General features: G+C 50.5%; 1 long non-coding RNA gene across 1 annotated transcript; it reads left to right on the plus strand.

Moving 5' to 3' along the window:
* Nucleotides 1-179: 179 nt before the first annotated feature.
* On the plus strand, nucleotides 180-11,522 carry LOC121233655. Its single transcript, XR_005933579.1, has 2 exons — nucleotides 180-10,148; nucleotides 11,333-11,522. It is a non-coding gene; the product is annotated as an uncharacterized LOC121233655 (long non-coding RNA).
* Nucleotides 11,523-11,794: the final 272 nt, after the last annotated feature.

Consider the following 11,794-nt stretch of genomic DNA (forward strand, 5'->3'; position numbering starts at 1 on the left):
CCCCCCCCCGGCCCCAAGCCGGCTTTCGGCCCCGTGGGGTGAGCGGTGTCGGGGCTGGGGTCAGCCCCGGTCCCGCTGGATTCGGTGGTGGCGGCGGCGGAGGAGCCGCCCGGAGGGTCCAGAGGGAGCGAGGTGCGGCGGGGGGGGGCTGCCGGTGTGTGCCCGGGGAGCGGCGGGGGTTGCTTTGCCGGGATGCTCAGCCCTCGCCGCGGTAGAAAAGCCTTTTCGGGACGAGCTCCCGTCGCCCGCCCGGCGTGCCGGGGGGTGTCGCGGGTGGGGTGAGAAGGTCTCCTCTCCAAAGTTTTGCGTGTGGGGAGCAAGCGTGCCTCTCCTCCTCGGATTACTCTGCCTTTGCCTCTAATTTCTTCCTCCAAATGCATCAACACGTGCTTTCCTTTCTCCCGGCCGAGAGCGATGTTCAACCGGGCTGAAACTCGGCAGGTCGGCGGGCTCGGTGCAAAATTCCCCAGGCTGGGGGGCTGCCCGGGGCGGGGGGGGGGGTCTGCAGCCCAGGAGAGCAGTGGCCGTGGTTGAGCATCACCGCAGAGATGCTCTCCAGCCCGTCCGGGGCCGTCGCACACGCTTGCCACGGTTTTCACGCCTGGCGTGGGTGAGGTAGCTCATGGCATGGAGGAGGGGGTGCGGGTCTGTGCCCCCCCCCCCGCCCCGGGGGGGTCTCCGGTGCTGCGGCGAGACACTGCAGCTCCTCGCTGTGCAAAGTGCTCTGGCAGCCGAGTTGTCCTAGAAAGTCTGTAAGTCTTGTTTCTCCATTCGGTGACGTCAGGTCGTTCAAATTAGACGCTACGTGAAGATTTCACGTACAGCTGTACGCGAAGATTTCATGAATAAGGGTTTTCTCCTTGATAATTTTAAGATTTAATTTACTTGACGGAGAGAGCGAGTTTGCAACAGCACGGTGCCTGTCGCTGGGTAGTGCCGCCGTCTCTCTCTGTGCCGTGCGGCCTCCACGGAGGCTGGTGTACCTTGGCAGAGCATGCCCTCCTTAGGAAATCCTCTGGAGTAAAAAGTAAGCGTAATTTGTTATGAAATAGGCTGATAGACCAAACTTCAGTTCGCGATTGAAACCAGATGTGCATATTTTCCTTTTGAATCCTCAAACAATAACAGAAGTCTATTTTGACAGATTAAAAACTACTTGCAAATTGCAGGGGTAGCGGTGTCTTGCGATAATACAGTAAAAACACGGAGGGCTGCGAGCACCTCCGCCCGCCTCTCACCAATATCGGGTATCTCCGAGCGCAGGAGGCTGCCGCTGCGTTCCCTCCGATCGCAAGGCGCAGATTCCCTTGGCTCGCCTCTGACACGGGCAGAACTATTTACCAGGGCTTGGCTGAGGGCTGGAAAAAGAAATAAAGAAACCCCCAAACAATGTAGATAATGTTTCTAGCGAAAATATTTGGGGTGGGTCACGAAACAGGTTAATTAGAGCGATAGTAAAAAACCTGAATTTCAGAGCGGTTTGCTCTGTTATTACCTGTCGTGGCTCACTGTAGGCTTGAAGAGAGCTTCTGATTTATTTCTTTGGTTTTAAAAGTCCTGCAGAGCCTGAGGATGCTTGTGGTGGTGGGTGTGTTAGACCCGGCTCCGGTGCGGCCGGGCTCAGGGATGCAGGATTAGGGCTGTTCACCCCATGCTGGAGGCATTTCTCTTGGAGAAGGACACAGCCTCCTCGCTTTCAAAAGTGGGGGGAAAAACCCAACCAGAAAAAACCCAACCAAAACAACCTGCTGTGGAATTGCTTCCTTCTCTCCACTTCAAAGGAGAGAAGGACGCCATGTGGGGCACGGCCGCGCGTGCCGGCGGTTTTGCAGCTGAATCCCTGGGTCCAGACTTTCTCAATTCCAGGTTAAACCCGGAGAAAGGAGGGAAACTTCGGCAACTTCCCGCTCTGCACAGGGCCAAGGTGTCCAGGAACCGCGTCAGTTATAGAAAGCAGATGGCCTTTGGGAGGAAGATCAGGCTGTCGAATGAAAAACTTTGCGTGGAAAATCGGGGCAAATCGATTCAGTAGATAATTGATTTGTGTGAGTGAGATCCAGATTTTTATATATGGAGATCAGGCAGACTGCAGGACAGAGACAGCACTGATGTAGGCTAATGTTCAGGTGTGGATACCTGCATAAATAAATACGTGTGCATAAAAAAATACACGTGCATAAATATACACACATGCAATATAAATCCCCAAATCTGCTTCGGTTAATTGTATGTAATTAATTTTTTTAGTATCAAAGGCTTGCTTCACTTTCAGCAAAGGTATAGGTAGAACGAGACGTACAGCTTTTTGCCGAAACACCTGTGTTTCTGTGCAGAACAGGCAGGATGGACCCTGTCCTGAAGGGGGATGGAGGGGAATTGGGTTTATCCAATTTGTCCATTTTATTATTACTGGTTGACTTCGGATTTCTCAAATGACGGCTGTGTGGTTTGAGGCTGTTCTTCCTTTTTCTTTCTTTCTTGTAATGTTGTATGGAGTTTCTTTACTTGATCTTCATCGGGATGGGGATAGTTTGTACTTCCCTTGTAAAATCTCAAGTAGAAAAGAGGGCACCCTAAGTCAAAAGGGCCCGTTTTGGTTTTGTTCCCTTCCCCCTTCCGTATCACATGGTTTATAGAACAATTTTGCTGGGAAATAGTCCTAATGAACATTAATCTGTGGCAAAGCAGACTTTGGACCAACGGGCTGGGGCAGGGCGAGGTGCCAGAGATGCTCCTAGCTCTTCGGAGAGCTCAGCCCGGAGGGGTCGGATCTCCTTCCCACGTCCCAGGGGAGGGAGAGGGGAAGCAGAGCCTTTGCATCAGGTCTGCCCTCACCAAAACTAGGGTTGAAATAGTTGAAAATACCTCCAGAAAGACAAGCCCACATTTTGTTCCCGTGGCCGTGGGGAACGAGGCCAGCAGAGGAGCTGAGGAGGTTGTTCCTCTCTAGCTCCTCAAGCGAGCTCTCTTCTTGGCTGCCTTTTTTTAATTTTTTTTCTTTTTTTTTTTTTTTTTTTTGCTCCTTTCTCTCCCAAAACGGGGAGGAGGAGGAAGAGGAAGCAAGCCTGCTGACTCGGGGAAACAGAACAAAAAAAAAAAAAAAAAAAAAAAAAAAAAAAAAAAAGGAGGTCTGACGAGTAGCGGAGGGCTGTGACTATCGGCGGTCTCGCGTGCCTGGTCCGATGTGATGGTGGAGCGAGGCGGCGATAGCCGTTTCTTGGCAGGCTCCCCTGGCACGCCGCGGTTCACGTCGCGGGGGTCCCCGCGGGGCCGTGCAAAAATATCACCAAAACAACAGCTCCTCCGGCGCGTCTGCTCCCCGGAGAGCTAAATATAAACTAATGGGGCAAAGAGAAGGGAATTTTCCACCGTGCTACTCATCTGTGCTTGCGAGCCTGCTGGGTCGTTAAGCCTGACGGGCTGCTCCCCCCTGGGGACCCCCCCCTGCCCGAGCCCGCTCCCCCCGACCCCAGCACGGCACGGCGAGAGTGCCACCGCTCCCTTTAGAGATGAGACCTTCCCTAAATTCCTCGAAAGCGGTCGGGGCAGCGGCAGACCTGAGCCCTGGCGCTCTGGTTCTGCGCTTAAGTACCCCTATGAGCTGTGGCTGTGTTATAATTATGAAAAAGGACTTTTCCAAGGTCACGCTATGTGTCCGCAGTTGTAGCCTGGCTGCCTGCGACCCAGCTATTTGCTTAGAGCAGCAATGCAGAACGTGGCTCTGGTACAGTGAACCAGAGAGCAGATCCTTGGGCTGTTTTGTTTTTCCAAACTTTTACGAGTTGGCTGCCTTTAGAGAGACAAAAATTCCCAGGCAAGAGCTTATTTCTGAAGCCCCGCCAAGCTGGTGCGAGCTCTGATAGTACAGGCTGTGGATGCGTGAGCCTTTAGTCATCAACAGGTGAAGCAGGTATTGAAAATTAAGAAGTGTCATCACGCAATTAATTTACAGCCAGAATTTCTCCTGGCTTCAGGTGGTTCATCCACGAGTTTTGAAGCCTATGAAGTTTGCGATGTTAGATTCGTAAGATACCGCACCTTAGGCATCTAACATATGCTATATAAGATAAGTAAGATTTGATATGTTAGAAGTTTCTGTTGAACTGCACGGAAGGAGGAATCTGCGTTGGACTGACCTGGAGGAGCACCGGAGCCGGCACGAAGCACGGCTGCTCCCAGCACCGCAGGCTGTGGGTCCCTGCGCAGGCGACTGGGGGTACCCGGGTGAGTTTGGCTCCCTAATCGCTATATTTGAGCAGTGGTTTAAGGACTGGTCGAGGGAGTGCAAAAAATCTGTTCTGGTGCATTGAGTTTCTATGCTCCCCCTCCAAAAAAATATGCCCAAGGGAGACTTGGTCATGGTTTTTGCTTTTAGAGGATTAAATATAGCAGCATCATTGGTGTCACTCCTCTGTAGTCCTTTTGAAGCATCCCTCGGGCTATATCATTCCCTGTATCTGTGGATCCTGGCCACAGCTTTTGCTTTCAGCAGCCAAAGTTCAGGGCTTGCGCTGTGCGGTAGGTATGGGACGGTGGTGAAAGAAGAGTTTTACTTTGTGGCCGTTTTGTGCTTATATATGGTTACGTCTCCTAGGGTTTGTAAAAAATGAAATCTGGCGAACTTCGATCCGGCAGCTGGAAAACTTGCTCTCCCTCTCTCTGCTCAAAACCAGCCCTCGAAAGGAAGGACCAAAAATCCGTTCAATGGCAGAGGAGGAGCGGGGCTCAGGGGTGGGGGTGCGGAACGATGCTGCTGTCAGGGTGCACCAGCAGCTTGCTCTGGTCTCAGCGGCTGGTCTGGACTGGGGGGGTTAGGAGACGCACCCCTCATCCTGCTCCTAAATCCAAGGTCTTCTCAGGGACGAGTTAAAGCAGATTATGTGCTTCCTTGCATTTAAGAAATTTCTTTTTTGTCCTTTTCCCCATACCGACTCTTGCAGTGACCCAAGACAAGCCTTCGTGCTCCTCTGCCTCAGTTGCCCCAGTTGTACAACTGCTGTCATCGTTATTCTGCACCTCTGGGAAATGTTAGGGAAGGGAAGGGAAACGGCGTTAATGAAGACAACTACGCTTGTCTCGGGTTAGGACAGCTTAGCAGCACAGTTAGGCCAGGGGTGGTAGCAATTTCTCGTTTCAGGTGATGTGGGAAAGTCACAATAACTGTGAGTTTTGTATTTGTGTGCTTACCTTAACGTTACTGAAAATAGCCTCCTGGTGTGCTGGGTAGTAGTTGTCCATGCTATAAAATTACTTCAAGTATATATATAATTAACCCCTGTATTGCACGCTTGTTTTCTCTCAGCCGTTACAAATGAATATTGTATAACATTTTTGAAAGGACAAGTTTTAATGCTATTAAATAGATGCCAAAAGCTACAATTGTGTGCCAAAGCTGAAGATCCGTTACAATTATGGAGATACAGAAAGCATTAGGAATATCCACATTTGGTTTTGCAGCCTCTCTGTTAGTTCAGAAAAAGATTATCTCTTTATTGGACTATCAGTTGTGTTATAATTGAAATACAATGTGATGGATGGTACTTCTTGGAGCGAAAGTATTGTGGTTAATGAAGATTTACAGTTACCGATAGCTTCATTTAGAAACTATCACCCGCGTTTTTGGTTGCACATGGTTTATATTGCTGGTAGAAGATTACTTTTCCCATGGAGGTTTCAGGTGAATTGTTAAGTATTTTAAACTTAATTTAAAAAAAAAATTCCAACACTCCAGCATGATGGATTGCGCTTTTGATGCCCTCCCTGTGCCCGTCCCTTGCACACCCCCACGATAGACTGTGAAGGTGACAGGGGACCGTACTGGGACATGGGGACTGCTGGGCACGGGGATGTAGCAGCTCACTCGAGGCGTAGGGCAGCGAGCCAGGAGAGCTGCGCGCCTGGACACCGCTCCGTGTATCGCTAGTTTTAGTAATTTTCTGAATTAATTCCTGCTGGAGCATGTCTTTTAGAAAAGCCATCCAGTGCAGAGATAAAAACATAGCGAGGATTGAGAACCCACCGCAGCCATTTATTATGCTGGTAATTTATTGCAGTGATTATTGTCCATGCTGTTCAGGAAAAAAATTGCACTTTGCCCTTACTCTGAATCTGCATAGTTCCGACTTCCCGCAGTGCTGGGTGGTGTTACAGCGCAGGTCTGCTCCGTCTGAAGGACCTGCTCGGCATCTCCTTCCCTCTCTGAGGGCGGCCAGGTCGTTCCTGAGCACTTACCACTTGATGTTCCCCCCAATCTTGCGCCGTACCCGTGTCTTCAAGTCCCTCAGTTACTCCTGGGGTCTTCTCCAGACCTTAACCAGACGCGGCAGAAGGCTCCAGTTGCCTGTAGTGGTCGTGGAGAGCACAGAGGCAATACCGTCTCTTCTCCTCCTGGAGATCCCCAATTTATCCAGCCTTGATAACCCACTGCGCAGTGCAGGAGCCTGGGGATGTGCCCCTGCCTTTGAGGTGAGTGTCTTTTAAGTAATTTATTTCTTTAAGGCGTATCTTAACATCTCAGTTAAACTGTGCTGGTTGCCTCTCTCCGTTGTGTATCATCAAGTTGTTCTCCGTATGTAGTGCTCTGCCAGTTTTGAGTCACTTACACAGCACTGATTTTCCTGTTTCCTTCCCAATTACTGCCAGAAATATTACATGACATAAGGTGAAAGTCTAGTTCTTCTTGAAGCCAGTACTGCCTGTTTATTTGCGGGTCTGTTTGAGATGTGTCAGTTAAGTAGTTATCGATAACTGTCCTCCATTTCGATGCGCTTTAATCAAGTCTGTTTTGCCAGCGCTCCCTTGCACCGGCACAAAGCCGTGGAGCGAGATGAGAGCTCTTTTCTCAGGGTTGTTAGTCGTGCTTCCTGACTCTCCGTCCTTGGGCTGAAACCGGAGCCTTGCAGGGCTCGTTTTCTCAGGGCCATCACATTTACCACGCTGGCTTGTGCCTGTCCTCTGGGAACATCGGCGGTGATGGCTCGGAAGACTTTTTGGCACGATCATATAAAAGTTGAAGGTGTAAATTATTTGGAGCTGTTGTTTAAGAAAAATCTATGTTTAGTGCCTGCTGTTTAATATCATCCCGGGTTACTCTTGACAAATGTGACCGTATCATTTTACTTTCTCCTTAGGACGGCATTAAAGTACATATTGACCATTTCTCCCTTTTCTGCATCGTGACTGATGTTGCTGCCGTTATTTCTGACTGCGGAGCACCGTTGTCAGTGGGACTTCTGGTTGTCCTTAATGTCTATAAAAAAACCCCTGTATCTCGTTTTCTAACAGAGCCTGATGTTTAACTTGCAGTCTCATGCATTTTAAGGTGGTGTCAGTATTTTAGAGACTTCAAAATGATTTACAAATTCTAGGATTCATTAATTCCTTTGCTCATTAATGTAGCAAGTTGATAGGTGTTTTTCCATATGATGAAGGTGGACATTTTTGCTGCCCTGTTTGTACTGGGCAATCATTTATGTTTGTGCACTGACAAAATACCTGGCGTTGATTCCCTTCCCGATAGCCTGCTGGCAGCTTTGGAACCGGGATGGGATGCAGCATTTAGGTCAGTTCTCCTCGGGATGCCGTTTCAGGAGGGGACTTCATGGTTCACACCACGCTGGTGCTGGGGCTGACCCCTCTGTCCTTTGTGCTTCCCATTTCCATGGCACCGAGGAATCCGTTTCTCCTCCTGATTTTCACCTGTGTGGTGAGAGGGATGTATGGAGAGTATCCAGAGATGGAGACTCTTGGGGTGGAAAATGCGGATTTTTTTTTTTTTTTTTTTTTTTTCCCCCCCTCCCTTTACTGCATGTTCACACTGTCATAAATGAGCTCGAGGAAGGCTGGGCAGGACGATGTTTCTGCCAGCCCAAATAAAAGCAGGGACTGTTTTCATTTGCGCTTACTGCTGGATAGGTTTCTTTCTCTCATCTCCGAGACGGGCTGCAAAATCTGAGCTTTTATGGGTGCCAAGCTATAGTGGGGCTCGTCCTGGTGGGAATTAGGCACCTCCAGGGGATGAAGCATCCCAACACTGGGAAAACTGTCCTCTGCGAGCATTACTTTTCTGGCTGGGCGATCGCCTGGTGGGTTACCTCGCTGGAGCCGTACCCCAGTCTCGCAGCGGCACGGGGGGGAAATGTTCCGCTGCCCGGCCCTCGGGCAGCCCCTGAAGGAGCCAAACCTGCAGGAGGTTTGGGCTCTACGTGCTGCTGACACCTCCCGGGAGCTGAGAGTGTATTATAGCAACAGATTCTGTATTATTCCAGCCTCACAAGCGTCTCCCTGCAATATTAAAAACACCAGCTGAAACCCAAGTCCAGACTCTCAATGAATGACTCTGTGGAAATGCTGTTGGGCGCGTTTCGGTGCCGCTTTGGCTTTGATTTAAATGGGTAAACACGGTGAGTGGGTGTTCGCTTTGACGTCTTCCTCATAGCGAAAGCCTTCCTTTGAGGGAACGTGAAGCCTCCAGTACGATCCCCCATCCCAGCACCGGACCATTCTGCCCACAGCTTGGTGTTGGCGATGCCTTCGCTGCGTGCCCAGGCCCCGTGCTGCCAGGCTTGCCCAGCAGCAGTGGGAAACCCCTGATTTCCCCAAGTATCGGGGATGCTGTGTGCCCAGGGCTCTGCTCGCAGGTACGAATAACCCTCGCGGAGCTTGGATTTCTCCGTCTGGATGCGGCGTGATCATCTCGCCCGGCTGGGATGATGCTGCGGGACGTCCTTGGCTTTTGAAGTCATCTCCCCCCTGCTTGTCCCACACTCTTAAGCTCTGTTCCCCCCAAAGCTTCCCAAAATCACCTCCGGCTTTGGCTGCACCAGGTTTATGTGCTGGGAAATAGCCTTGCCGTGCAGCGGGCGGTCGCTGGAGGAGGCAGGGTGGTTGCAACCCGTCGTCTCCTTGCCCTGCTGAATTAGGAAGAGCCCCTTCTCCTCCTCACACATTCCCCCATTGCCACCAGAGCTATCGAAACCGGCTCCTTGGCAGCCCGTGCACGTAGGAGCCGTCTTCTGGTAACAGATTGTTATGTATTTAATGAACCCGAGGAAAACAAGAAATTTGAAGGCTGCGGGGCGATACAAGTTTGCTGTTCAGTCTGCCAAATTCGTGCTAATTCAGACAACTCACAGATGTTTGGCTCCTCGTTCATTAAAGAGATTTATGTAAGATGCAGGGCTCGGAAATTTATTCCCGGTGTGCCAGAGAGATGGAGGTGGCAGCGTGGGCAAAGGTTTCCCAGCCCCAGAGGACTCCTTCCCTCCCTCCGCGGCCGTGCCACTGCCGTACCTTCCTCTTGCCAATGTTGATGGCAACGAACGGACAAACAGCAGGGAAATGTGCCTTTCGGTCGCTAGGAGGATTAATAAAGGCTCTAGGTTCGCCTTTCAGGAGCCGAGGAGCTCTTTGAAAGCTATTTTTCAGCTGAGGAATGAAACTCCAGAGATTGCCCGAGAGCTGAAGTACTTTGGTCTGACGCGAACAGTGGTCTCGTAGGGTTTGCAGGTGACGGCCGGCATGTGTGGTACCCTCTGTGGGCACAGAGACCGTCTGCTGAAAGCATTTGAAACTCTTGAAATGTTGCCTGCCTAGTTCAGGTAGATAATTTCAATTTTTGGAGGGTCCTAAGTGATTATTTTGCTGGGCTTCACCGGAAGGTTCTGCAATCTTAGGGTATTTATTTATCCATAAAGGGGAAGTGGTAGGAGATGATGTGAAGTCTGGCAATCGATGCATACATCAGTATTTCCCTGCTTTGAATTCAGATATTTCTTTAGGGGCCGTCAGCCTATACCAATTCTGCAGCTCAGCCTCAAAAAAGGGAGAAACCTGACTTGCAAGCAGTATCCAAATCTGTTCGGAGAGGGATGGTGGTGTTCTGGCGCTTGGCAAGCTTTCCTCAATTATGTTACGAAATGTCCCAGATCTTGCTCATGCTTGGTCCATGCGGTGGTTTTTTGGTGGTTGCCGATGAGTAGAAAGCATTATAGTTGGCGTTGCAGCGCTGAACTCGCTTTGCAGCTCCAAGACGTGCAGAGACCCCAAGACCTTTGGAGTAAGCAAGGAAGCCCGGGCTGGCCAAGAAGCCCCCCCTAACCCTCAGAGCATTATTATCTGGCTGTAAGTACGTGGATGCCGTGTTAGAGGTAGGTATTAAGATGGGTTTATGTGCTATTTGAAATTGTTTATGCTTGAGAAGTGAGTCTGTAAAAATGGTGTGGTGGGGCTGTGTTTACTGTCTCCATCTCGGACATTTCGGGTTGTATATGGGAAAATAATATAAGGAAGAAACAAGAATTGTTTTTTGTGTCTGTTTACTAGAGCAGCACGCTCTGAGTGGTAATTAAAAGTAAACCTGGACTCTGCTGGCTTGTTCAGCGTCCCTAGTTGTTGAGATTAAGCAGCCAAAGCAATTCTCAATTCAGCAATTCCTCAGCTTTTGGGAGCGTGGCCAACACTCACAGTGTCTCACAGACCATTGCAAATTCTTGTAATAAATCTTACAATAGGGAAAAAAAAAAAAACCAAAACCAAAACAGAAAGGTGAGATGGTTTGTTGGACCAGCAGGCTGGACTTCTGCTTCTGCTTCAGCTGCTCTTCTCCAGAGACAACCCTTGGTCCAATATTTCCAATATTCCTTGGAAATGCTACTCAAAATTAGAAGCAATCCCCTAATGAGCGGATTAGGCAATGACTACAGGTTTGCTCAAAGAGAATGTGCCACTTCTACAGTCGCTGAGACTAAGAGCATCCTGTCGGATATGTCTGTATGGCCCACACGGTGCCGTGCAGAAATATTGGCAGCGTGTGTCCCCAAGCCAGCGTGGCTGCTGGGAGGGCTGCGTGCCTGGGGGGGGGGTCCCTGGGACCAGTCCTGCTGGGGGAGCGAGATGCTGGGCTCGTGGTGCTGAGCTCTGCCGTGTGCCGCTCCCGGCACCGCAGCGGCTCTGGGCTGAGCTGGTCCCGGCGTTGCTCCACGGCAGAGCGATGTGCTGGGGATGCAGCCTCAGGCTGGAGCAGCTCGTCGGTCTGCGCACGCGGCCAGCTAAGGAGCGATCCCTTTGAAGGTCTGATGCTGGTCCTCCACGAAAATTTACGCGCTGGCTGGATGTGCAACCGAGAGATATCGAAGACCCCACGTTAGCGCTCCGAACGCGTATGCTCCTCTTCTTTGTAACTACCGCGCATGAGTTTTCGTGCAGCGAGCTGGGTCCCGCGTAGTCACGTTGCACCTCTCCGCTGGAGACCAGCGGTTTCCTCGTTCGTGCCTCTCGCTTGCCGGTTGCTGTTTTGCAATGACTAATTTTGCTCTCTTCTTTTCCTTTTCAGTTGCCAGGGAGGAAAAGGCAAAGTCACTGCCAGCACCATTTTCTTCGAGCTAAGATGTTGAGACAAAGCACCTCTGCCCCAGCCCTGTCCTTTCAGTCCCTTTCTGCTGCTCGCGTGTAAGGGAGTCTTTCCCCTGCCACTCCTATTCCCTAAGAGCACGGGGGCAATAAACCTGATGTGTTTTACTCAACTAGACGGTGTGTAATTTTCCTTAATTGCTCTTATTTCTTCTTGGTGAGAGCTTGCCTGCAGACGAGGTCCAACCCAAACATGCAGGTCTGTGTGTGAGCTTGGACTTCAGGCTCTCCCTCGATGCTGCGGGTGTTTGGACGTGTTTTTTGGGGCTCAGGGTGCTGGGGACCTGCTGCCTTGCGTGACTTCGGCGTCGGGTTGAGGTAGTTGCCCAGGCACTTGGAGCCAGGGATTGGACTGAAATTACAGATATTTTTATTTGCTTAGTAA

The sequence above is a fragment of the Aquila chrysaetos genome, chromosome 11, assembly GCF_900496995.4.
Source record: "Aquila chrysaetos chrysaetos chromosome 11, bAquChr1.4, whole genome shotgun sequence".
In the NCBI taxonomy this organism is placed as follows: domain Eukaryota; kingdom Metazoa; phylum Chordata; class Aves; order Accipitriformes; family Accipitridae; genus Aquila; species Aquila chrysaetos.